The following is a 17,940-nucleotide window of genomic DNA, read 5'->3' on the forward strand; positions in this document are numbered from 1 at the left end:
TTTGCTTTTATGAAGTGTTTAAAGCAGATTAAGAATGATGATCTCTGAGGAAAGGCATAGTGTTAACTTAGAGTGAAAGGGAAACAAATGTATGTCTTAGAATGCCTCGGAGACAAGGAGCAATATTAAATGTCAAATTAAAAGACAAGTAATCAATGATAATAAATGCTCGCTTCTATTGAAATGCAGCAGAAGTCTCCTATGGGCTTGGTGAGGTGTGAAGTGAAGTGAAGCCAAAGTCGCTCAGTCACGTCCGACTCTTTGCAACCCCATGGACTGTACAGTCCGTGCAATTCTCCAGGCCAGAATACTGGAGTGGGTAACCTTTCTCTTCTCCAGGGGATCTTCCCAACCCAGGAATTGAACCAGGGTCTCCTGCCTTGCAGGCGGATTCTTTACCAACTGAGCTATCAGGGAAGCCCACATTTGCGAAGGTTGTAGTTAGACATTTAGGTGAACTTCCTGACATGAGGTAAGACTTTTACACATGGAAACAAGCAGTCCTTAACAAACACGCTGAGCCCTGAAAACATACACACACAGATCCAAGTTGTACTCATAGCGTGACAAATCATGAAATCCCCCCACCCCTCCTCACTTCTAAAAGTTTTGCGAAATTAACTGACACTTGATCATGCACCATCCAACAGATGTGACACATCTTTAACTGTATTGCAAAGCGTCAGGATATATTAGTTGTGCTTCCCATTACCTGCTTAAACCCAGGTTTCCACTTTGAAAGCTGCAACTTTCTAGCAAATCAATATTCCAAAGCACAGGGCAAGGCCAATAGCCCATGACTTCACTCCAGTGGAGATCTTCAGTGTCTCCAAAAAAGGGGGGAAAAAGAAAAGAAAAGCTCACTTCCTGATGCTCATTCACTTAGGGAAAATGCACGTTAAAATTCTGGGCACAGTGTTCTTTGCATTGCCTGCATCCTGCCATGTTGAACTTCGAATTGGAATTACTGATGTTTCCAAAGCTCTTTGAGGAAATGGTTAAAAAGGAAAAGGTGCTGGCAAGCAGTCCCCAGGCATCTCCTCCTCTTCGTGTGTGTGTGCACCCTGGCTCTGACGCTTCAGGGGGCAGTTCTGGGTGTCCTCCAGTGGGTCTGGAAGGCAGTTCAGACTGTGAGAGACTCCCATGGTGGGCATGAGAAAGAGACTTCCCTCGTTCTCCTTCCCTTTGTCTCTCCTTTTTCTCTCCTCACATCTTTCCCCTGTTTCCCTCTTTTATGGATATTATAGTTTGAGGGGCAGGTTGGAAGGCTTCCGGCAGCTGGTTGTCATCTCAGGACTCCCATGAGTCAGGCTTTACCTTCCCTTCCACTGTTCCCTTTCATATGACCTCCAGAGGTTTAGTTCAGTTCAGTTGCTCAGTTGTGTCTGACTCTTTGTGACCCCATGGACTGCAGCACGCCAGGCCTCCCTGTCCATCACCAAGTCCCGGAGTCCACCCAAACTCATGTCCATTGAGTCGGTGATGCCATCCAACCATCTCATTCTTTGTGGTCCCCTTCTCCTCCTGCCCTCAATCTTTCCCAGCATCAGGGTCTTTACAAATGAGTCAGCTCTTTGCATTAGGTGGCCAAAGTATTGGAGTTTCAGCTTCAGCATCAGTCCTTCCAATGAACACCCAGGACTGATCTCCTTTAGGATGCACTGGTTGGATTGACTTCCAGGGGTATTGGAGCACAATTCCAAGTTTACGGGTCAGCTTGACTGGGCTAAGGGATGCCCAGATAGCTGTAAAACACTTCTGGGGCATGTGTGGGAGGGTGTTTCTGGAAGAAATTAGCTTTGATTCAGTGGACTGGGTAAAGCAGGTGTTCCGCTCCAATGTGCATTATCCAGTCTACTGAGGGCCCCATAAGACATGGAGTGGGGGGAGGGTGAATTCACTCTGCACCCTCTCCTGGCCTTGGACATCTGGGCTCCTGGGTCTCAGGCCTTCAGACTTGAATTGATTGGTACCTCCAGCCTTCTTGGTTCTCCAGGCTGCAGATGGCAGGTCATGGGACTTCTTGGTGTCTGTGATCCTGTGAGCCAATTCCTATATTAAAATTTCAAGTATATATAGATTCGTTCTGTTTTTCTAGAGAACTCTGACTAATATACCCTGCTAATATCTGATTGTTAACTGGCCTTTGGACCCAAGACCCAGTGTAGAGCTCCCTGGTAAGATGTGTTCGGCCACACAGAGAAAAGCCAGCCTGACATTGCCACCCACTCTAGGGGGACTGGTACCCAGAGAGAATGAAATGGCAAGAGAGCCCTGTTTGGTCCCCATGTTTGATCCAGAACTTACATGGCCTGACTGCAGTGTAGACAAAACACACGCACCCTCCAGCTCAGAAGAGTGAGAGGCAAGGCTCTTAACCAGCAGCTCTGGGTAAGTGTGGCATTGACCTTGGAGGCCAAACACATGGCCTAACAAAATCTCCTTTTCACCAGGGCTGATGGGGATGAAATGTAGTAGAGAAGGCTTGAATTTCTTCTACTAACGTCCACTAAAAGTCACCCATCTATATTATTTACATCTTCCAGTACAGCATCTGCCCCTTTTAAAGAGTCTGTATTCATTCCATCATGCAGAAAGGTGACTAAGTGTGGATTTACACAAATCTAGAAAAATTCGAATACTCTATATATAAGATACTGAAGGACATAGAATTAGTATTAAAGTAAAAATGTTTCTAACAAAAAAGGGAGTTTGTTAAATATTAAATACCAGGCTCCATTTTTTCTTTTGACATTAAAAACAATCTCACTAGCCCTGTAACATTTTGCGACCTTCTCTGAAAATAAGATGGCTTTGTCAGTAAAAGCGAAAGTCGCTCAATCATGTCCAACTCTTTGCAACCCCATAGACTGTACAGTCCATGGAATTCTCCAGGCCAGAATACTGGAGTGGGTAGCCTCTCCCTTCTCCAGGGGGTCTTCCCAACCCAGGGATCGAACCCAGGTCTCCTGCATTGTGGGTGGATTCTTCACCAGCTGAGCCACAAGGGACGTCCATGGCTTTGTCAAGATTGTTCTAAACAGTCAGTCAAATGTACACAGCTTCATTTTCTAAAAGATGATAAGTAAATCTCTTTTATACAATTTTTATAATATGGGTGCTCACCTTATTTCTTGGAAAGTCCACCATTTTCACATTGTGAAACTTCAGGGGTAAATTAATGGTTAGAAACCACCTGTCTTTTTACTTTCTGGCTTCCTGCCCACTTCTCCCATTGCACAGGCACTGGCTATGCCCACCCCACCCTGAGACAGCATCTGGAGCATGTCCTGCAAGGCCCACAGAGTTCTTTGAGGTCAAGAGACTGACCCTTCAGCCCTTGCTGATCTTATGAGTGTCCTATCACTGCTATAACAAATGACCACACATCAAATGGCTTAAAGCAACACACATTTAGTATCTCACAGTTCTGTAGGTCAGAAAGCCCCTGTGGATCTCACTGGGCCAAGATCAAGGGGTCAGCAGGGCTGCCTTCATTTCAAAGGCTCTGGGGAGAATCCATTTCCTTCCCTTTCTGGCTTCTAGAGTCTTCTCCACACTCCCCTTTTTCCAGCTTCAGCACCAGCAGCAGTTGGTCATGACCTGCCCACCTTGCATTTTTCTCTCTCCTTCCAATTTTAAGGACTCATGTGATTAGATGGATCCCACTCAGATAATCCAGGTTAACCTCTAAGTCAGCAAACCTCACTGCATCAGCAGCCTTAATCCCCTTTGCCATGAAAGCTAATGTAATCACAGGTTCTGAGGCTAGGATATGGGCACCTCTGGGTGGGTGGAGGGGGGTTGTTCTTTGGCCTCCCTGGGTTTGTTAGTAGCTTTGAGTTCCCATGTCCTTCACCCTGCGTAGTCTGCCTGTGCAGGTCTCCTAGCTTCCTCACTTCTCAGATGTAGGTCAGTTTCTCTGCCAGGCGGGAGAACTCTCTCAGAGTCGGAGCAGGAGCAACTGAAGCCTGGAGAAGCAGGGTGAACCTGAACAAGGCCTTGGGACTGGATGAGTGGGGGTTCTGGGCCTTGACTGGGAGGGTGAGAGGTGGCCTGAGGCCGTGGTGGAGGGAGTGGGAGTGTGGGGTACAGACCTGGGCCCTGCAAAGAAAGCCCCTGGGGAATCTGCAATGCCAAGAGTCTGCTGCTGAATAATGATGCTTTCACTGTACTGATCTAAACTCAGCAATGCCAGCCCACCCATCTGTTTCCACAGACACACGCTGAGGTGTGTGCACATTGTTGAAAAGGCACAGCAAAATGTTAATGCTATAGAGTATAGCCTGACAGCAATTTAACCCAGGAGAATAATTTACTTAACTCTGGATGACTCGGGGCTGGGTGTTCCCCTTTCTGACTTACAGGAAGATCTATTCTTGGCTGAAATTGATATTTGATTTTTCCTTCTATGCACTGACATTTCTGCAGGTGATAAATACTCTTTTGGCAAATACTGAATCTCTCTGCAATCCTGCCGACTGTGGCCTCATTTCCTCCTTCTAGAACACTAATGAGACTCCCCACAGCAGAGATTGATCCTGCTTGTTTACAGTAGGGTGAAGCAATTGATTTTAATTAAATCCTCTTTTTTAGAAATCGGCAGAATGTGTCCAGTTGGGGCCCCTCCTTTCTCAGAACATTAATCAACTCGTTAAGTAATCTCTTCCAATTTATTGGTCCCAATTAACCTCTCTCTGGAGACACAGAGAATTAAGTGAGATGTACTGTTCATTCCCAACATCCTTGAGTCATTAATTTTGAATCTTCACATCCAAAGTGTAGGGAAATCATTCAATAAGATGTTAGACCACTTCCTAATGTTTCCATTTTGCATGTCTTGTGTTGATGATTGGCTTACAGTTGGTGGGTGGAAGTACTTTGGACCAGAAGCTCTTGGTTGGGAAAGGTCATGGAGGGAAAACTCCAGCTCTTTCCATCTCCTCCACTGCTGGAATTCTCTCTCCGATGGTTTCTCTAATTCATTACCAGCTGAGCCACAAGGGAAGCCCAAGAATACTGGAGTGGGTAGCCTATCTCTTCTGCAGTGGATCTTCCTGAGCTAGGAATCAGATTGGGGTCTCCTGCACTGCAGGCAGATTCTTTACCAGCTGAGCTATCAAGGAAGCCTGAAAGTAAAAGTTGCTCAGTCGTGTCTGACTCTTTGCGACCCCATGGACTATATAAGCCATTGAATTCTCCAGGCCAGAATATTAGAGTGGGTAGCCTTTCCTTTCTCCAGGGGATCTTCCCAACCCAGGGATCAAACCCAGGTCTCCCACATTACAGATGGATTCTTTACCAGTTGAGTCACAAGCAAAACCCAAGAATACTGGAGTGGGTAGCCTATCCCTTCGCCAGCAGATCTTCCTGACCCAGGAATCGAGCCGGGGTCTCCTGCATTGCAGGTGGATTCTTTACCAACTGAGCTATCAACCATCTTCAAGCTTTAATGTAAGAACCACTTGAAAAGCTTATTAAAACAGTGCCGTAGGCCCTGATTATAATCCAGTGGGTCAAGGTGGGGCTTGACAATTTTCATTTTTTAACAAGTTATTTTAAAATACAAATTGTGTCTATTTTATGAGAACAATATTATGATTTGATATATGGATATGTAGTGAAATATTACTGCAATCAAGCTAATTAACATTATCCATCTCTGTATACAGTTGACCTTTTTTTCTTTATGGTGAGAGCACCTGAACTCTCTTGGCAGATTTCCAATATTCAATACAGTATGTTTTTTCTTGGATTTTGATATCTGTTGGGGCTCCTGAAACCAACCCCTGATGTATACCGAAGGACAAATCTATACTCACTCACACAGTATTAGAAAATGATCTACAGTGTTGAGGAATGTTTTTCTTTTACTTTCTGTTCCACTTTACTGGAAATTACTAATTTTGTTACTTAAATTGTGTGAAGCCCTAAAAATACAGCTCTATTGAAATTTTCAAAAACAATTACTAACTATAGTGGTCATGCTACCTTTAGATCCCTGGATTCACTCAGTCCACAGAACTTCAACTCTGTACACTTTTAACATCTCCTCATTTCCCCCACTGCCCTGCCCTTGGTAACCACCATTCTACTCTCAGCTTCTGTGTATTTGACTTTTATAGATTCCACATGTAAGAGAGGACATGCCGGTTTTTCTTCTTTCTTTCTTTTGTTCTGTATCTGTACCTTACTTCACTTAGCATGCTTCCCTTCAGATTCATCCATGTTGTTGCAAATGGCATGATCTTCTTTTTAAAGGTTGAGTGATACGCCATTGTTTATTTAAACCACAGTTTCTTTATCCATTTATCCATTTGCAGATATGTGAGTTGTTTCCACATGTCTTGACTGTTGTGAATGATTTACAGTGACTGAGGCATGCAGATCACTTTGAGGGACCTATTTCATTACCTCAAGAAGTTGCATTTCTAACAAAGTCCAAGGTGATGCTAACATTGCTGTTTTGAGGACAATACTCTTTTCAAAAAAAGTTTGCTTAGTTTTAATTGGAGAATAGTTGCTTTACAGTGCTGTGTTGGTTTCTCCTGTACATGAACACGAGCCAGCCATGGGTGTACATATGCTTCTTTTCTCTTGAGCCTCCCTCCCAGCTCCACCCCATCCCACCTCTTTAGGTTGTTACAGAGCACCAGGCTGAGCTCCCTGTGTTACACAGCAGTTTCCCGTTAGCTATCTGTTTTACACGTGATGATGTGTATATTTCAGTGTTACTCTCTCAATTCAGGACCGCAGTGTGAGTGCTGCTGCTCCAGACAGAATGCTTTGGACAGCTGTGCAAGGGGAAGCTTCGATGGGCCGCAGGAAGGAGGGCAAGGCACTTCTGTGTCACCAGGCACTTTATTTTATTTTTTTTCATGGATTGTGTTTCTATTTATTTTTCTATTGCCAGAAATGAGTGTTTGCTTTTATCAATATTTTCATTCTGATTACATCCATCAGTAAACTAAAGTGTGTATACTAATTTATAGAAGTAGTTGAATGAAGTTAACAATTTTGGCATTTCATGACAAAGCCAGAAACATTAGTCTTTAGATTAGAAGTATTAAGGATGGATAATTTACAAAGTCAATAATTGTTTTTTTCCTGACATTTATTGGTATTTGATCTTTCCTTTTTGCCCATGTGTGTAGTAGGTCATTGGGATGAATTAACTCATGCACGATGTTTTCATCTGGTTTTTGGGCTCATTCTATTCTGGAAGATTTATTTGTCTCAAAGCAACTTATCTTCAGAAATCACCTCACTAGCTCTGTCCTGTTACTGGATTACAATGTAAAAGTCTCCTAATTGTTCTGGGTCAAGGTGTCAGTAATCTCCCCTCTTTCCTGCTTCTCTGTTCCTACCCTTTTGGCAAGAGCCTCTCTCCATAGTTTACAGTCTTCATGGAGACGCCCTAGGGGCTCCAGGGAGGTAACATCAAAGGTCTTTCTCTTGTTTATCAGAGAAGTGAGGACGCCCCTCAAAATCCTGCATTCTGTTCTGCAAGTACCCATTCACCCACTTGGCCTGAGTGATAAATGACTTTTGCCAGGTGAGTGGCCAAGAAGTACGTTTCATTTATCTTACTGCTCGAGCCTCTTCTGGGGAAGAGAAGCAAAAGGAGGTGACATATATAGTGACTTGGGAGCTTGCTCTGAATTTCAGCCTGAGGCAGACCACTGGCTATCAGGCCATACCCTACCGGCCTCCAAGGGTGAAGTAGTTTCCTCTGAAACTGTCCAACAAAACTGTCATGGCAGAATAGCTGGAGATGTTTCGAGAAGTGCTGAGGTGGCGCGTGAGGAAACCCAGGTCCCTCGAGGCCCCAGGCTCTGCTCCTGTGGCTGGCTGGTGATATCAAGTGTGGGTCCCTGCCTCCTACACCGGTGCTTCCACTCCAAGAGCAGTTTTTACTTTCTAAATGCTTGTTTAACTGTGGAGCTCGTCTGTTCTAACTCTAGCGGAAGTGGGAACGGGACCTCTGAGTCCACGAGGCACTTTAATACCGAGAATGGTTTGTCTGAATGGCTCCTTCCGGGGGACTCCAGGCAGAAACGCAAGACACTGGTTCCCAAAGAAAGTGGGAAAGAGTAATAGCAGTGAGTGAAAAACAAAAGAAATAGATACATTTTATATAATTCTTAACTTTGCTAGGCTAGTTTTTTCCCTTTATAATAGTCTTCAGGAAGAGCTTCTGGGTATTATCTCTGGTTACTTCTTAAAGTTTCTTCATAAAAGGATAATTGCCACACATTCTGTATCTTCACCAAGAGCTTCCCTGGTAATTCAGATTCATTTCAGCTCATCGGTGTGTGTTGCCTTTTTTCTCTGTACTGTTTTCAGTAAGTATACTTTGGGGAAGAAATGGAATTCCATTTGAAAATTTAACTTACTTGAAAAATTGTCTCTGAGGTAGATAAAATTATCATTGGCTTGAATTTCAGAAGGGCCTTAAGAAATCATCCTGTCACCAGTTGGTTTCAGTGAACAAGGAAGCCCCTCCAAGTTCAAGATCTCCTGCCTCCACTTTCTGATTCTTCTCAAATTTTGAGAGCATATATTATTTTGCCATGTTTGTAAGGGAGCATTGTTTTTTTAACATTAAACTTTTAATTGTATATTGGACTACAGATTATTAACAATGTTGCAATAGTTTCAGGTGGATAGTAAAGGGTCTCAGCCATATACATGTATCCATTCAAAGGAGCAATGATTTTGAGGGAATGAGGTTCTTTGTAAGGTTTGAGATTAATGATAATCATCAATGAATATGTATGACATGCTCATGCAAAATTTTAAACATTTAGAGAGAGTGGTATTCTGATTTTTTAATACACTTCAAATACAATTTAAAAGTGAATTTTTACAGAGACATTTATAGAGCATTCTGTTTAGTTTATAAAATATTTTACCAAAGATTTTCCCTCAGTAGAAAAATCCCCATCTATTGCTTAAGGTCTGATTTACTTGAAACAAACAAACAAACAAACTGAGTAGCAATATTTTTGGAACAAAATCTTTGTAAAAACAAAGAGAGAGGTAAGGGGTTACTGAGTATTCTGAGAGATGAGGTAAACAGAAAACCCTAATTATGAATTTGTTGTGTCAAGGTTTCAAGCTTTTCACTTATGTTGGCCATGACTAAACACTTTCCTTTCCCATGTAAATGAAGAGTTTAAAGAAAGAGGTAAAGCTTGACATAATGGGCCAGGAACTCTCAATGGACAGATCAGGAAAGTTCTTGAAAAATCTGCAGATGACTTGAGGACATAAGGAATGAACATAAGAAATGAAGAGAATAAGAAGTTTATAGAAAGCTTCATCAGCTTCATAACCCGCTGCCAAAGATTATAGTGCAGTGATTCTGACTGTATATTATGGCTCAGTTCTCTTGACTCTGAGGCCTGACTTTAGTTTTGCTTCCATATAGTCTTTATTTTTTTTAATAGTCAAGTTTATCTTTAAGTACAATTACAGATTTTCAAACCTCCTCTACAAGGCTCTGTATGAATGCGGTGGAGCCGGTCCATGAACCATGGAGGATTCTTTAGTTAGGCAATGACTTCTCAAGGGCTTCCCTGGTGGCTCAGCTGGAAAGAATCTGCCTGCCAATGCAAGAGACACAGGAGACGTGGGTTCCATCCCTGGGTGGGAAAGATCCCCTGGAGGAAGAAATGGCAGCCCACTCCAGTATTCTTGCCCGGAAACTGACAGAGTTGGACAAGACTGAGCAGGCACGCAATGACTTCCTCGATTCCCTCCCTGCTGGTTCACTTCCAAGTTTCTTTCTTATTCCTCTTTATTCCCCTTTGTCGTTGTTTTTTGTTTGCTTTTGAGCAGCCATATCTGGAACATGAAGCTTCTTATGAGTTCCAAATATGATTGGCTGTGCTATAATTCCAGTTAGCGTGTTAAATGCTGACTAACCCCTTTCTTCTCGGCTCTCAAAGAATACAAGATGGCTGACCAACATGTTTGGGACTGGGCATGTTTGAGTCACTGCAGGCCAATAGAAAAGCTGTTATCCATGCTCAATTCATTTCACGGCCCTGCCAGGCCACAGATTCCTTACTTCAGTATTGCCTGTTTACTTCACACCACAGAGTTGGGTGTCAGTCTGACTTATTAAAGCAAACGGAAGCAGTCCCAACACCAGTCACGGGGCGGTGGCTTTCAGACACTCAGGAGGAAGGGAAGCCAAATCTAGTAGGCTTTGGGACGTTCCTTTATTTCCTAAGGTTTTACCTCAAACACACGTTCCCTCTGCTTTCCTTCAGCAGTGAGCTCTCATCATGCTTTGAGGCTCATTTTGAAGAGAGCTTTCTCTGAGGAGACTCAGCAGTTCACCCAAGCACAATTTAGTCCTTGGTCATCCAGATCATCCTGAAGTTTCCACACACGTCTCTGGTGCAGCAGTGGCCTCTTTGTTTTATGTGTGAGTTTCTGTGCTTCCAACTTTTACCTAGCACAGAACCAGGCATGTTGTTATTTATTCAGTAAACATTATTGGGTGCACCCCATTCATCCACATTCAACATGCATAACACAGATCTCAACACATCCTTCCAACCTGACTAAGGCCAATATCTAGTGCCACAAATACTCAAGTTAAGGCAAAGGTTAATTCTCTTAAAAAAGAAAAAAAAAAAAAAGAAGAAGAAGAAAAAGGCCAGTGTTAGTAGACAGAAGGACAGAGATGTCTGGAGTTAGGCTTGGATTCAAATCCCAACTCTTCCCTTAACCATGTGGTTTGGACACACATTTCTCCTGCCTAAGACTGTTTCCTCATCTGTGGAATGGGACAGAAATAACACCCAAACGAGCTTAATGTGAAGTTTAGATGAGAAAATGCATATGATATGCTTGGTCTGTGACTGGAATCAGTTAATGGGGGCCATTAACATGGAAGCCATAGAACGTGGATGTGAGCATGCATGGGCATGTACAGTTGCTCAGTCGTGTCTAATTCTTTGCGACCCCATGGACTGCAGCCCGCCAGGCTCCTCTGTCGATGGGATTATCCAGGCAAGAATACTGGAGTGGGTTGCCATTTCTTTCTCCAGGAGATCTTCCTAACCCAGAGACTGAACCTGAGTCTCCTGCATCTTCTGCGTTGGCAGGTGGATTCTTTACCACTAAGCTACCTGGGAAGCCCCCATCTTAAAATCTCTGCAGAAAACACACACTTACCCCCCCCCCCCGCCCACACACACACACGCACACAAACACATACACCTTGCTTCTTTTGGCAATGTAAAGCTCAAGATATCTGCTTTTCTACTCAGATTATTTTCAGTTAATTTGCTGTTAACTCAGTCCTAAAAATGTTTAAGAATCACAGGCACTTTCATTTTATTTGGTCTGCAGTGTTCACTCTGATCTTGAGAACACTTTGCCGGCGGCTCCTTTCTGGGTAAAATGAGCCTGTTTGTAAGAAGGATCCCATCACTGGTAGTTTGGGGCTACTGGCTCCCACTGAGGATGGTGCCCTGTTTCCAGGACTGGGTCAGGGACCAGATTCTTTTGATTCTGTCCTGGGATTCAAAGGACTTGTGATTTCAGCCATCTGGTGGCCTTGAGGGAAAATGGCAGAGTAATGGTGGATCTGGTAGAATTTATCACTGACACGGGAAAAACAAACAAACAAAAAAAGTGATAGAATAAAAATCAGAACACAGAAGTGGAAGCGTCCTCAGCAACACCATTTAGCATCAAGAATGTGCTTCCTGAGTGGCGGTTAGGACCGTTCCCTTTTGTATAAAAAAGTCTAGTGTCATAGAATGCTCGAATGTTAGAACTTTAGAAGAAAATTGTTAGGACCACCCGACTCCATTTTACAGGTAATAATACTGAGACCTAGAGAAGAATGGAAATAGATCCCCCAGTGAGCTAGTGGGAGAAACGGGAAAATGGGACCCCAATCTGATGACTCCCCTGGCCGTTGTTTTTGCTAGATTTCCATGCAATACCAAAAGTGAAGAGAAAGAAAAATCAAACTAGCATGGCATTTCTCTCTTCTTTCACCAAACTCCTGTTAGCTTGATTTTTCCTTCTCTCTGGCTATCCGGTCTACCTTGCGTTCTGGCCTCTAGCAGGGGAGAGGCCACGCACCTTCTCTTGTTGCTTTATCTTCCCTTGCAGACTCAACACCCTAGTTAGGCTTTTCAGTGTCTTTTATGCCCTCAGTCACTTACCCACACTGCTCTTTCCAAATATTAGCTAAAGAAGCAAGTGGAAGAGTGTGTAAATATACATTTCTCTTGCCTTGTTTTTATAACACCTCATCCAATTTACTTTACTGTTGCTCTCATATCCTACCTGGCTTGAATACAAATTTATTATTTTATGTCATAATGCTTTTCAAGACTAGTGCTGTAATCTTAGGTCCCTCTGGGAATTTAAAGCAAGTTATGGTACCCCCCTGGATTAAGTATGAGTGATGTATCATTTACATTTTTGTGATTATCAATATTCTTTAAAGTATTCCTTTTTCTTCAAAACCAAATTCATAGAGAAATTCTATGCTTTTCATTTGTGTTAAGATCTTTATTAATATTTGGATCCTGTTTGAAGTTAGGAATGTTATAGCTTAGCGGTTAAGAAAAAGGATACTGGAACCAGACTGACTTTGTTCAGATACCTCCCCTGCTTTTTACTCTCTGTATGATCTTGAGAAGCTCTTTCATCTCTCTTCGGCTTTAGTTCCCTCATTGTGAAATAGGACCCACTCAATAGGATGATTGTGAGAATAAGTGAATTAGGGATGCAAGGTAGTTGACTAGTATCCGTCACACAGTAAATGTGCAGTAAGTATTAGCTGTGATGATGATCATAGTCATCAAACATAATCATTGCTGTCCAATGACTATGGGATCAAAGAAGAACAGAGACATAGAGAGGGAAATTTATTCCCGAGAAATAGTTCCCAGAGATTTCTAGCAGTCTATGATTTCCATGGGCTTCCCAAGGTGGCGCTAGTGGTTAAGAACCCACCTGCCAATGCAGGAGACATAAGAGGCTCAGGTTCAGTTCCTGGGTTGGGAAACTCCCCTGGAGGACAGTATGCAACCCGCTCCAGTATCTTGCTTGGGGAATCCCATGGACAGAGGAGCCTGACAGGCTACAGTCCATGGGGTGGCAAAGGGTCAGGCATGACCGAAGTGACTTAGCATGCACACACATGATTTTCATCCCTGTGTTGCCTCTATGGCAAGTCAAGCCATATGGAACTGTTTGCAAGGATTCCTTGCTGTCTCTGGTTCTGGGTTAGGGTTGTCTATAAGAGGAGTTTGGACTGGATGTTAGGAGCAGAAGTGAAGGGGTGGCCTTTGCCCTCTGAAGGTCACTGTAGGGAGCTTCTGGTGGCCCCTCACCTTGTTGCTGGCCCCTCGGTTGTCACAAGACTTCAGATGAGCCCCCAGCTCCTCCCGCTCCCCCCAGACCTCTTCACCAGCTTCTCCAGGTCCCAGGGCAGGTGCGTGTGCACCTCTGTGAAAGGGGACACCAGATTCTGCTGCCAGTCACCACATCCTCAAGGTTAGTGCGATAAAAGACAGACACACATTCTGATTGCGTTGTGGGGTCCAGTTTGTTCTTGTGTGTTCTAGATCATCTCCACAGGTTTCCTTGCATCCTTGATCTCTCCCTCCTCATGCCTAGCTTTTCTTTCCGACTTCCATCCCTGACACCCTACAGGGACTTCAGACCCATCATAGATTCAAAGTCTGCAACCTTCTATAGACTTCTTTCCTTGCTCCTGTAGGTTTCTAGCTGACCAAGTAGTTGCTGCCACAGAATATTTTAGTGGAAATATGGGATTTAATGGATTTGGTTGGTTGTTTCTAAGTGCACTGGCAACTTCAGGAAAGTGGTTCTTTATTACAGGTGTCTACAAGTGCTACTGAAAGTGAAAGAGTCAGTCGTGTGTGACTCTTTGCAACCCTATGGACTGTAGCCCACCAGGCTCCTCTGTCCATGGAATTCTCCAGGCAAGAATACCAGAGTGGGTTGCCATTTCATTCTCCATGGAATCTTCCCAATCCAGGGATTGAATCCAGGTCTCCTGCATTGCAGGCAGATTCTTTACCATCTGAGGCACAAGTGGGAGCTACTGGGTAACACCAATGCCTGACGACAGGCCTTCAAATGGCCATGTGGCCTGAACCACCGATCATGAACTGGCCATTGCCCACTAAGCCATAAGGATGAATGTGCACAGCAGCATCCATCATCCAATGTAAGGTGTGTATATGAGACTGGGCTTGAGCAAATAAAGTGTCAGCAGACCCATGTTCATGGTGTTCACTGGTTTGACTGTGGCAGCATCATCTAGAAAAAGCTGATCTGATAAGACACTGAATTGCCCTTTTATAAAAAGAAAATTTCCAAGTCTGGTGATTCTTTTTAATTTTATTTATTTATTTACAGCTGCAGAAAGGCTTTCTTGGTTGTGGTGAGTGAGGCCTACTCTCTAGTTTCAGTGCATGGGCTTCTCATTGTGGTGGCTTCTTTTGTTAGGGAGCATGAGCTCTAGAACATGGTCTTTAGTAGTTGTGGTCAACAACCTTAGTTGCCCCTTGGCATGTGGATCTTCCTGGACCAGGGATCGAACCGGCATCCCCTGCATTGGCAGGTGGACTCCCAACCCTGGACCATCTGGGAAGCCCTGAAATGCCTTTTTGAAGATCCATTCACAGTGCCAGTTGGGTGAGAGCACCTTGTAAAACTGCGGTTAGTTAGTTAGTTAGCATTAGTCGGTTAATCGTGTCTGACTCTTTGCAACCCCATGGACCATGGCCTGCCAGGCTCCTCTGTCTATGAAGTTCTCTAGGCAAGAATACTGGAATGGGTTGCCATTCCCTTCTCCAAGGGGTCTTCCCAACCTAGGGATCAAACCCATGTTTCCTGCATTGCAGGCAGAATCTTCATTATCTGAACCACCAGGGAAGCCCAGGGCTGAGATAATATGCTTTAAATTAAGAGGCTATGTATGGCACTGTTTTCCCCATAATGTTCATGGGTCTGGGAATCAAAGGGTGAATATGGAATTGGCTCCTCTCATATTACCCCTAGTGACCCAAGAATGAATTTGCTTTCCATCTCTGAGACTTTGGGTCTACTGGTCTAGAGATCTTAGTTCCCAAGGGACAAATGCTTCCACCAGGAGACAGCAGTGTTTCAGTTAAATGGGAAATGGAGGCTGCTAACCAGCCTCTCCAAGCAAAGGAGTTTCTGTACTGGCTGAGATCAGAGATCCTGACATTCAAGGATTTCTTCTATGCATGTGAAATAAAGAGGAGAACCTCCCAGAATGTCCTAGTACTACCATGTCCTGTGGTAAAAGTCAACGGGAAACCTAAAAAGAAGGAAAGGCTGCCATTTTCAGCAATGGATGGACCTAAAGATTGTTTAGACTGAGTGAGGTAAGTTTGAGAGAGGAGAAATATTGTATGACATCCCTTATATGTGGAATCTAAAAAGAAATGAAACAAATGAATTTATAAAACAGAAAGAGACTCAAAGACTTAGAGAATGAACATATGGTTGCCTGTACACAGTGCTATATTTAAAATAAATAACCAACAAGGACCTACTGTACAGCATGGGGAACTCTGCTCATTGTTATGTGGTGGCCTGGATGGGAGGGGAGTTTGAGAAGAATGGATACATGTATATGGATGGCTGAATCCCTTTGCTGCTCACCTGAAACTATCGCTAGATTGTTAATCAGATAGACCCCAATACAAAATAGAAAGTTTAAAGGAAAAAAGAAGTCAGTGGAAAACCATAGTGATATAATTCAGCCAGGACTTCCATTAGTCTAGACTCTAGAATCAAAGCTTTGGGTCACCTCCCTGGGCAAAGAATTAAGACTCCGTGACATGCTCGCTGAAGGCCAAAGGCATGTAGAGTAGACAGTCAAAGAAGAAAGTTTTACAAGCTCTTATCAGTCATGAAAGACATTGCAGAAGGTGTAGCAGTTATAAGTATTTTTTTCTTTATTTTGATATGTTTATATTTGTGTATGTATTTAATTATTTTCTATCCCTTCTTCCCATTCCCCCACCATTTTATGTAACGTGCATTAACAACAGTTAACTTTATATCTCAGTATTTAAGTTACAGGACATCAAATGGGGAGTGTGACTCAGTTAGAAGGAGAATTAACATGACTCAGAGAGAGATAAAGGTGCTCTGAACCCTCTTTTTGGGAATGTGCTTTCAGTTGTTCAAGGAATAAATATGAGAAGTGCATGGTGTGAAGTAGAATGCGTGATTTTGCTATTGTCTTTATCTGTAAGTTAAGTATGCTTAAAAGGGCTTCCCAGGTGGTGCTCGGGGTAAAGAACCTACCTGCCAATGCAGGAAACATAAGAGACATGAGTTCAATCCCTGGGCTGGGAAGATCTCCTGGAGGAGGGCATGGCAACCCACTCCAGTATTCTTGCCTGGAGAATCCAGGACAGAGGAGCCTGGCAGGCTACAGTCCATAGGGTCACACAGAGTCAGACACAACTGAAGCAACTTAGCACACATGCATGCATGATTAAAAGACATGTGTGGATGCCCAGTTGACAAGGATTGCTTTTATACTTTATGAGCTTAACTGAGTTAAAATATCACTAACCTTTCAATAAATGAGATGAAATTATTAAACATTAAGTTTCTAGAGATAGTTTTCACCAGGAGAGGGAATTTAAGCAAACACATATAATTTAAAAAGGAATATCACATGTATTTTGCTCGTGTCTCCCACACATTAGGAAAAGGAAAAATATCTCAATTACTATTAGTAAGTACCAAGAAGATGAAATGAAACCTGGTCAGTTAAGTTTTGGCAGAGGAAATTGACTTCTCTGGATTATGGATTGAATGGAGGATTGTTTCAGAAGTCATTGAGAAACAGATGGAGCAAACCTGATTCCCCATAGTGAGAAGGTGGAACTGAGAACAGTAATTTAAAGCAAAGTCAGGACCGTGACTGAAAGTGCAAGTCTCACAGTGACTGTGAAACAGAGGCTCAGAGGGAGAGCTGTGTGAGAATTAAACTCTTTTCTTCCTCGGCTGGTTGGGCCTTCTTGCATATATTAGGAGAGCTCTAGCAGCCTTACTGATCCCCTCTCTTAATAAGGAAAGTCAAAAGCAGGAGAAAGAATCTTCAACACATGGTGCCGAGAAACCTGGATTTCCTAATGCAAAAGAATGAAATGAACTTTGTCTTACACCATATACAAAAATTAACGAGTGAAATAAAGACCCACATCTAAGACCTAAAATCATAAAACTCCTAGAAAACAATATAGGGAGAAGCTTCATGACATTGCACTTGGCAATGATTTCTTGGATGACCACCAAAAACACAGGCAACAAAAGCTGAAAAAGGGAAAGGGGGCTCCATCAAACTTAAAAACCTTTGTACATTAAAGGATGCAATCAACAGAGTGAAAAGACAACCTATGGAGTAGGAGAAAAGATTTGCAAACCATGTGTCTGATAAAGGGTTAATATTCAGACCATATAAAGCACTCCTGCAACTTGACAACAACAACAAAAAATCAAATAACCCAATTAAAAGATGGGTTAAAATGGAATAGACATTTCTCCAAAGATTATATACAAATGGCCAATAAGCATATGAAAAGATGTTCAGTATCACTAACTATCAGAGAAAGGCAAATCAAAACCACATGGGTTATCATCTTACACCATTCGGATGGCTACTATAAACAAACAAACAAACAAACAAAAAATAATTGCCTTGGTAAGGCTGTGGAGAAATTGGAACCCTTGTGCACTGTTGGTGGGAATGTGTAATAGTCTCAGTTCAGTTCAGTCGCTCAGTTCTGTCTGACTCTTGTGACCCCATGAATCGCAGCACACCAGGCCTCCCTGTCTATCACCAGCTCCCGGAGTTTACTCAAACTCATGTCCATCGAG

Source organism: Odocoileus virginianus, chromosome 7, assembly GCF_023699985.2.
Source record: "Odocoileus virginianus isolate 20LAN1187 ecotype Illinois chromosome 7, Ovbor_1.2, whole genome shotgun sequence".
Taxonomy (NCBI): Eukaryota; Metazoa; Chordata; class Mammalia; order Artiodactyla; family Cervidae; genus Odocoileus; species Odocoileus virginianus.